The following is a 9,727-nucleotide window of genomic DNA, read 5'->3' as shown; positions in this document are numbered from 1 at the left end:
ATGGAATCAAACAGAACTATCAGAGTTGAAGACTGCAGTAACTGGAATGAGAAATGCCCAGGAGATCTTCAGGAGCAGATTGGAGTTGAAGAAGAAAGAATCAGTAAACTTGAAGACAAGACACTTGAGAAGAAGGAGAAAAGAAATATCAAAAGTGAAAATAGCCTAAGAGAGGTATGGGGCACCATCCATCATGCCACTCTAGGCATTATGGAAGTCCCAGAGGAGAAGAAAGAAAGGGGCAGAAGGAATAGTCAAAGAATAATGATAGAACTTCCCAAACTTAGCAAAAGACGTGAATATTCACATCCAGGAAGCACAGAGAACACCAAACATGACAAACATGAAGAAAAATACACACCATCATATATTAATTACACTACCAAATGCAAAGGACAAGGAGAGTTCTGAAAGCTGCAAGAGAAAAGGAACATATTATATATAAGGGAGTCACAAAAAGGTAGAGTGCCAGTTTCTCGTCAGAAACCATGGAAACAAGAAAGCAGTTGGTAAAAATACTCAAACTTCTGAAAGAAAGCAACTATCAGCCCAGACTTTTATACCCAGGAACACTCCTTCAAAAATGAGAGGGTGGGCCACAGTGGCTCAGCACGCAGATTTCTCGCCTGCCGTGCTGGAGACCCATGGTTCAATTCACCCGGCCTGCCCATGCAAAAAAAAAAGTGATGGAGAGATTAAGATATTCTAAGATAAACAAATCTGAGGGAGTTCACTGTTACTAGACCTGCCCTACAAGCAATGCTAAAGGGAGTTCTTCAGACCTACATGAAGACACTAGCTAGTGGTTCAAAGCAGCATAAAAAATAAAGACCAAAGAAAAAAGGCAGGCAATGGTGGCTCAGTGGCAGAGTTCTCACCCGTCACCTGCTGTTCTGGAGACCTGGGTTCAATTCCCAGTGCCTGCCCATGCATACATGTATGCACGCACGCACGCACACATGCATAAATAAATAAATAAAGGCCTGTGGTGAAGGTAATGATTTGGGGACTTTTAAGTGCCAGTATTATTATATGTATTGTTCGGTATGTAACTCAACATCTTATCTCATACAGGTGCTAAAATGTAAGTGCATTAAAAAAAGGATAAATCTGGGTTTGTGGGCACACAGTATACAAAGATAGGTGGTAACAAGTGTGAGAAAAGGGGGGGGGAGTAGAGATGGACAGGAAAAATATATGTGCATGCTATACAACTTAACCAACCAACAAGTTAAGTTGTTGTGCTGGTTTGAAACTATTATGTACCCCAGAAAGGCCATGTTTTAATCCTCATCCAGTCTTTTAGGGTCAGCCATTTCTTTTAATCCTGATTCATTACTGTAAGTTGGAAACTTTAGATTAGATTATCTCCTAGGAGCTGTGATGTGCCTAATTGTAGTGTGGCCTTTTGGTTAGTTGGAGATGTGACTCCACTCATTCAGGGTAGGTCTTTATTAGTTTACTGGAGTCCTTTAAAAGAGAAAACATTTTGGAGAGACCTCAGAGATGACAGATGCATATGCTTGGAGAACAATTGCTTCAGAACTGACAGAGATACAGATGTTTGGAGATTGCTTGAAATGCTGACAGAAAGAGCAGATGCCTAGACATGGGCAGAGAACCCAGCAGACATTGCCATGTGCCTTCCTACGAGATGCTAAGCTAGCCAGACCTGGAGAGAGCCAAGGGAAGCCAAGAGATGAAAGTCAGCCCTGGAGAAGCAAAGTGAGGAGCCCCCACAGGAACAGAGGCTGGAGCTCAGGAACAAGGGACCAGGAGAAGCCAGCCAACACGCCTTCCCAGCTGACAGAGGTGTTCCAGACAGCATCAGCCTTTCTTGATTGAAGGTAACCTCTTGTTGCTGCCTTAATTTGGACATTTTCTAGACCTTAGAACTGTAAATTTTTAACTTATTAAATTCCATTTCTGGTATACTGCATTCCAGCAGCATGGAAAACTAATTCAATTGGTATCAAACCAAATATAATTGTTATATATTTAGGATGTTAAATTTTAACCCTATAACAAACACAAAGGAAACACTTGAAAAATATATCCAGATTGAAATGAGAGGGTGCTCAATAAGGTACAACATAAGAAAACAAATAAATATAAAAGTGGGCTTTAATGGCTGCAAAGGACAAAAAAGTATATGACTTACAAAGGTTAAATAGCAAATTGGAAGCAGAAAGACTTGCATTATCAGTAGTGACTTTTAAGATAAATAGATTACATTCTTTAGTCAAAAGGCAGAAATAGGCAGAATGAATAAAAAAGTATGACCCAACCATATGCAGTCTGTAAGAGACTCACCTTAAACTTAAAGACACAAGTAGGTTGGTAGTGAAACCTTAGTAACGCGCTTAGCAATCAAAAGAGAGCTGGCATGGCTGTACTAATATTGGTAAAAAAAACGTTAAGTAATAAACAATTATGAGGGGCAAAGACAGTCATTACATACTGATGAAAGGGACAATTCAAGAGGAAGAAGTCACAATCATAAATATACATGCACTAAACAGCAGAGTCTCAAAAGATGTAATGCAAATACTGTCAGTTTTGAAAGTAGTAATTGATGATTCTACATTAAGAGTAAGAGTCTTTACTGCACCACTCTCAATAATGGATAGAACATCTAGATGTAAGATCAATAAGGAATTACAGAACATGAATGGTGCACTAAACCACCTAGACCTAACAGACATATATAAAACACTGCAGTCGATGAAAGCAGAATACACACTCTTCTTGAGGGTGTATGAATCATTCTCCAGGATAGACTGCATGTTTGGTCATAAAACAAGTCTTAAAAAATTAAAAGAATTTGAAATCAGACAGCCATATCTGCTGGTATATCCTGAGCCATTAACAACAAAAAGTGTGCCTCCTCACTGCCCGCCTGCATGGGCCCAGCCCCACGGGTTCCCTGTCCCGCTGCCCATGCAGATGTCTTACAAGATGGACTTGAATGTGCACTGATGCCCACTGTGGCCAGAAGGAGGCCACTTTCCTCCTGCCCGCGTGGGAACATCCTCACAGTACCACCAGCTCTGAGTGACGATGGGCCACCATCCCTTGGCTACACCCAGGGAACTGGGGACCTCCAGGTACCCCACAGCAGATATGCTGAGCTGCTGGCCATCACTGATGACTTGGGAAGAGATCAGACTCACCTATGTGGGGAGCAGTAGTGCAGTGGATTCCTAAAACGACACATCATTCATGCTAGAGGACCGGCCCCTGAGTGCTTGGCTGACATGGAAGAGGATGCTACATCCTAGTTACCTTAGCTTTGAGGCTTTCCATCTTTTTGCAAGATGAGAAGTTGCAGTTCATCTTCCCTGTTAAGAGGAAACTTTTGTCTTCAAAATGTTAACAGTTTGTTTTTATTTCTCCCCATTTCCCTTCCATGGTTCACTAGGCTCTGAACATACAGACTTTCAGCTTGAGAAAAGCTTTTGCAGTTGATTAGGATTTGTATTTTAAATAATTACTAAGTACCTCGGTCTTTTTCCTTGAACATTGATTTTAAAAAATACATAGAAAAGTTACCTATCATCAAACTGTAGTTTGACTCCAAGATACAAGTATCTCACTTTCATCTTCTATTTTGAATACATTTATATTACCTAAATTGTTCTTTGTTCCTTTTAATAAATCAATATAATTCTAAGGATTCTGATTTTAGTAAATACAACATGGGTTACTTAGTAGCTGGTTCCAGTTTGGCAACACAATATAGATTCTGTTTAATATAACTTTTTTGCATAAGCATTTGCATGACAATTAGTGCTTTGAAATCAATTAAAAAGTGCACAAATTATGAATACAGAAGAAAGAGCAACCTATCATATCTAGCAAGGCCCATTGAAAATTTTCATACTGAGACTGTAGATAGATTTCAGTTCTGTGTTTTCTGTAAGTTGATCAAAATGTCTGGAAAAATGACTAAAACTCTTTGCATCTTTGATGTATTTATTACGTGATGTAATAAAGCTTATTTTCATTAAAAATTGAAATCCTATGATGTATAAGTCTCCAACCACAATGGAAGGAAGCCAGAAATATGTAACAAAGGAAAAAGGGAAAATTCACAAATTATGCAGAAATTGAACAGCATCGTCTCAAGCAACCATTGAGTCCAATAGGAAATCAGAAATGAAATGTGAAAATACCTCGAAGCGAATGAAAATGAAAATACATCATATCAAAACTTATGGGATATAAGGAAGGCAGTGCTCAGAGGGAAGTTTATAGCTTTAAGTGCTTTTATTAAAAAATGCTTATGTTAAGGAAAAACTTCAAATTAGAGACTTGACTTCAACACTGGAAGAACTAAAAGAAAGAAGAGACGACTAAACTCAAATGAGCAAAAGGAAGGAAATAATAAAGTTAGAGTAGAGATAAATGAAATAGAAAACAAACAGACAAACAAAAACAATAGAGGGAATCAACAAAACCAAAACTTGGTTCTTTTAAATGATGAGCAAAATAGACAACACTTTAGCTAGACTGATAAAGAGAAGAGAGAGAGGATGCAAATAGTGAAAATCAGAAATAAAAAGGGAACATTGCTGCCAACCCCACTGAAGTAAAAAGGACTATAAGTGCATACTATGAATAACTGTGTGCCAATAAATTAGATAACCTAGATAAAATGGACAAATTCTTGGAAAAACACAAACTACCTACATTGACTCAAGAAGAAATAGCAGATTTCAAAAAGCCAATTACTAGGAAAAAGATCAAATCATTAATCAAAAATCTCCCAACAAATAAAAACCCAGGACCAGATGGTTTCACAAATGTTCTACCAAACATTCCAAGAAGACCTAACTCCAATTCTGCTCAAACTCTTCCAAAAATTTTAAGAGGAAGGAACACTCTCCAACTCATTCTACAAGCCACATCACCCTCATACCAAAGCTGGACAAAGATGCCATGAGAAAAAAATACTACAGACCAATATTTCTCATGAATATAGATGCAAAATTCTCAACAAAATACTAGCCAACAGAATACAACAACATATTAAAGGAATTATACACCATAATCAAGTGGGATTTATCCCTGCTATGCAAGGTTGGTTCAACAGAAGAAATTCAATTAATGTAATACACCGTATTAACAGAATGAAGGAAACCATGTGCTCATCTCAATCAATGCAAAAGGGACATTTGACAAAAAGCAGCTTTCATTTTTTTTTAATAAAAATACTTAGAGGGCAGGCAACAGTGGCTCAGTGGCAGAGTTCTTGCCTGCCATGCTGGAGACCTGCGTTCAATTCCCGATGCCTGCCCATGTTAAAAAAAAATACTTAGAACACTAAGCATAGAGCCAAACTTCATCAACATGATTTATCATATATGAAAAACATGCAGCTGCATCCTACCTCCTACTTAGTGGTAAAAGTAGTAAAAAAGTGTAATAGTACATCCTACTTAGTGGTAAAAGACTGAAAACTTTCAGTTTGGTTGAGGGACAAGACAAGGATGCCCACTGTCACCACTATTATTTAACACTGTACTGAAGATCTTGCCAGAGAAACTAGACAAGAAAAAGAAATAAAAGGCATTCAAACTGGAAAGGAAGAAGAGATCTGTTTGCAGATTATGATAATATGATTCTGTATCAGAAAAACCTGAAACAATGCACAACAAAGCTCTTAGAGCTAATAAGTAAATTCAGCAAGTGACAGGGTACAGTATCAACAGCCAAAAATCAATAGTGTTTCTATATACAAGCAATGAAGTGTCAGAAGAATAAATTAGGAATAAAATTCCAATCACAATAGCAAGTAAAAGTATCAAATGTCTAGGAATGAACTTAATGAAAGATGTAAAGGATTTGTACACAGAGAACTACAAAACATCCAAACTAAGGCATCTAATTTATTGGCATACAGTTATTCATAGTATGCACTTATAGTCCTTTTTATTTCAGTGGAGTTGGCAGCAATGTTCCTTTTTTATTTCTGATTTTCACTATTTGTATCCTCTCTGTCTTCTCTATATCAGTCTAGCTAAAGTGTTGTCTATTTTGCTCATCATTTAAAAGAACCAAATTTTGGTTTTGTTGATTCCCTCTATTGTTTTTGTTTGTCTGTTTGTTTTCTATTTCATTTATCTCTACTCTAACTTTATTATTTCCTTCGTTTTGCTTAAAGAAGATCTAAATAAATGGAAGGATATTCTTTGATTGAAAGAGTAAATATCATTAAGCTATCAATACTACCCAAAGCAATTTATAGATTCAATGCAAACCCTATCAAAATTCCAACAACCTTCTTTGAAGAATAGGAAGATCCAACTATTAAATTTATATGGAAGTGTAACAGGCCCTAAATGGCTAAGATCAGTTTGAAAAAGAATGAAGTTGGAGGACTCACACATCCTGATCTTAAAATTTATTATGAAGCCACAGTAATCAAAACAGCATGGCACTGGCACAAGGACAGACATATACATCAATAGAATAGAGTTAAGAGCTCAGAAATAAACTCTCATATTTATGGCCAACTGATTTTTGACAAGGTGGCAAAGACCACTCAACCAGGGAAGAATAGTCTCTTCCACAAATGATGCTGGAAAAATTGGGTCTCCATTTGCAAAAACACAAAAAAAGAGGGCCCCCTTCCTCACACCATATTAAAATTCAATTCAAAATGTATCAAAGACCTTAATACCTTGTGTTAGATAATGGTTTCTTAGACTTTACACCCAAAGCACAAACAACAAAAGAAAAAAAAATAGGTAATGGAACCCATCGAACTTCAAAACATTTCTTCCTCAAAGGACTTTGCCATAAAAGTAAAAATACAACCAACATAATGGGTAAAAGTATTTGGAAGCAACATAGCCAATAAAGTATTAATATCCAGTATATAAAAAGAAATCCTTCAACGTAACAAAAGAAAAACAACCCAACTTTAAAATGGGCAAAAGACTTGAATATCTCTCCAGAGAAGATAAAAAAATGGCCAGAAATTTCATGAAAAGCTACTTGCTTTAGTTTGCTAATGCTGCCTGGATGCAATATACAAGACATAGAATGACTTTTATAAAGGGGATTTATTAAGTTACAAGTTTACAGTTCTAAGGTCTTAAAATTGTCCAAACTAAGGCATCCAGAAAAAGATACCTTGACTCCAAAGGAGGAAAGGATTCCAGGATTTCTGTCAGCTGGGAAGGCACATGGCTGGCATCTGAGGTCTTTGCTCCCAGTTCATTGTTTTGTGCTTCTGATTCCAGTGGCTTCCTCTCCAAGACATCATGTTGGGTGAAATAAACACAAAAGGAAAAATATTGTTTGATCTCACTGATATGAAATTCTTAGAAGAAGCAAATCCACGGAGTCAGAATCTGGAATATAGGTTCCCAGGGGATGGGTTTGACACAGGGAATGGGAAGTTAAGGCTTAAAATGTACAAGGTTCCTATTTAGAATGACGGAGCTGTTTTGGTAATAGATAGTGGTGATGGTGGCACAACATTGTGAGCGCAATTTACAGCACTGAAATATATGTTTGAATATGATTAAAAGGGGAAATGTTAGATTGTATATTTGGTCACAGAATAAAAATCTTAAAACTATCCATAGAACTACACTGCACAGTGAACCCTAAGTTGAATCATGGACTTTAACTAAACAGTACAAACATTAACGATGTACTCCCATCGGTTGTAACGAATGTTCCACATCAGTGCGGTTTGGTGCTGGGGGTGCGTGGGAATAGTGCATAAAATACAGGGAATCCTGTGCTTTATGCATGATTGTGTAAGTCTGCAGTTTATCTAATAAGTAAATTTAGAAAAGGGTCATATGTTAGGAGTTCACAATAGGTATCAAAAGCAATGAACAAATAATGATTACAGAGGAACCTAAAAGATGTTGGGGACAGTGGTGTTTGAAATGGTCCAATATAGTTTTTCAGTCAAATATTAAAATAGCTACGAATCCATTGGTAAATAAATGTACCATAATTCAAAGTCAGACTCTGAAATAAGAGTTGTAACATTTGCGTATTTGTATGTTTTGTATATTGGCTTTGGGGTTTGGAGGAACAATACAGAGAAAATATTTGCCTATAGGCTGTCCAGGAATATTTGAAAGTGCTCCTAATAAATGTTAAAATGTTCTTTGGGTAGCATTACACAATCAAATTATGCTCATCATTAAGAGTTTAATGACATACTTTAATATCTGATTTCGGGATCCTTTGTTCTCTGCTATACAAGGCACGATAATTATTCTTCCCCCTAATGACAGAGAATCCTTTCTTCTCCAAGAGCTAAGCCACCCTCTGCTTTGATCATTTTTGTTCATTTAATTCCCTCTTCTTCTTAATTAGTGTGCTATCATTTTTGTATTTTCACTACTAGGGAGACATAGGCAGCACTCTACTTCATAAAAGCACCCAAACGGTGTCAGTTTGTTTCGAGCTTCAAATTTCTCAGAGTGTGTGGCTGCAGCCGGACAGGTCATCTCCTCAGGCGTGGGCATTAAAGAACAGCCTCTCCTTACTTAGCCAGAGAAAGTCTTTTCTTGTGACTTGGCTAAGGTCAGTGATTCTTTCTGGGTTGTTACTTCCTTGAACCTTTTGCTGTTGAACACTGATTTAGATAATAATGAAGTCATTGTTTTTTGCAATGTAATTGCATTTTCTCTTTTGTTCATATTTATAACTTTACTGAATATATATATATCCAATATTTGTGCCCTACAACTATGGAGAACAGTTGTGCCTTGCATTTATATCTATCTTCTGAATAATAGAAAATCTTCATGCTATTTATTTGATCACTTAGTTCATTTAGTCAAAAATCAGTTATTGATCTCCTCTGCTAGGTGCTGTAGTTGTTACAAAGACAGCTGATAACGTGGTCTGCTTTTAAAGTGCTCTGAAAGTTCAGCTGAATCACAGACAACTCCTGGAGGATGACTACCATTACAATTTTATGTACTAGGTTATAAAAGGGTGATAAACATTAGTCAATTTTCTACTGGAATTACATACTTCATATTCTCTTTACCCTTTTAGGTCTTCTAAGGCTTGGGTAGAAACTTCCAGTGATTAGAAATTAGAAAGAGAAAAGTGAAAGGCTGAAGAGTGGCAAAATAAGAAAAGGGGAATAGGAGGAAAATGACATAGTAAAAAGGCAAAAAAGATACACTTAAAAAGGCAAAAAAGAGTTTGGAAAGAAGATTGCAACAAAAGTATTTGAGAATACAGAATACTAGGTAGAGAAGGATAGAAAGAGGGTAACGGCAGACATACTATCTCATTGTGGTTTTGATTTGCATTTCTCTAATGGTTTATGGTGTTGATCATATTTATTTTTAAAGATGGAAATGTTTTATAGTCAAGGACTTTCAAAGAATTTGGGAAAAATTTTAAGGTTTCGTCATTTGAAAGCTGTTAAATGTGCCCCAACCTGTTTCTGTCTAGCAGATGGGTTCAATTTCATGATTCCAGGCATAGGAGGAGAATTGCGGACCCTGACTATCTGATCACCTCCTAAGAAACTCATTTACCCTTATGAATCTGATATCTTTGGATTAAGAGCTTGGAAGGGAAATGAATGTGGTATAAAGTCTGCATAGCATAGTAAAAAATGTTTCAGATTTGGGTTGGAGTTCAATTTTTACCACTTAATTGCCAGTGTCAAACTGGGCAGATTAAAAAGTCTCTGAGACTCAGTTTCCTCATATCTGATAGATATAATGAT

General features: G+C 36.8%; 1 pseudogene; it reads left to right on the top strand.

Moving 5' to 3' along the window:
• On the top strand, positions 1–3,281 carry LOC143661251 (cyclin-dependent kinase 2-associated protein 1 pseudogene; annotated as a pseudogene).
• Positions 3,282–9,727: the final 6,446 nt, after the last annotated feature.

This window comes from Tamandua tetradactyla, chromosome 17 (genome assembly GCF_023851605.1).
Source record: "Tamandua tetradactyla isolate mTamTet1 chromosome 17, mTamTet1.pri, whole genome shotgun sequence".
In the NCBI taxonomy this organism is placed as follows: Eukaryota; Metazoa; Chordata; class Mammalia; order Pilosa; family Myrmecophagidae; genus Tamandua; species Tamandua tetradactyla.
This window is presented reverse-complemented; position numbering and strand designations above follow the sequence as displayed.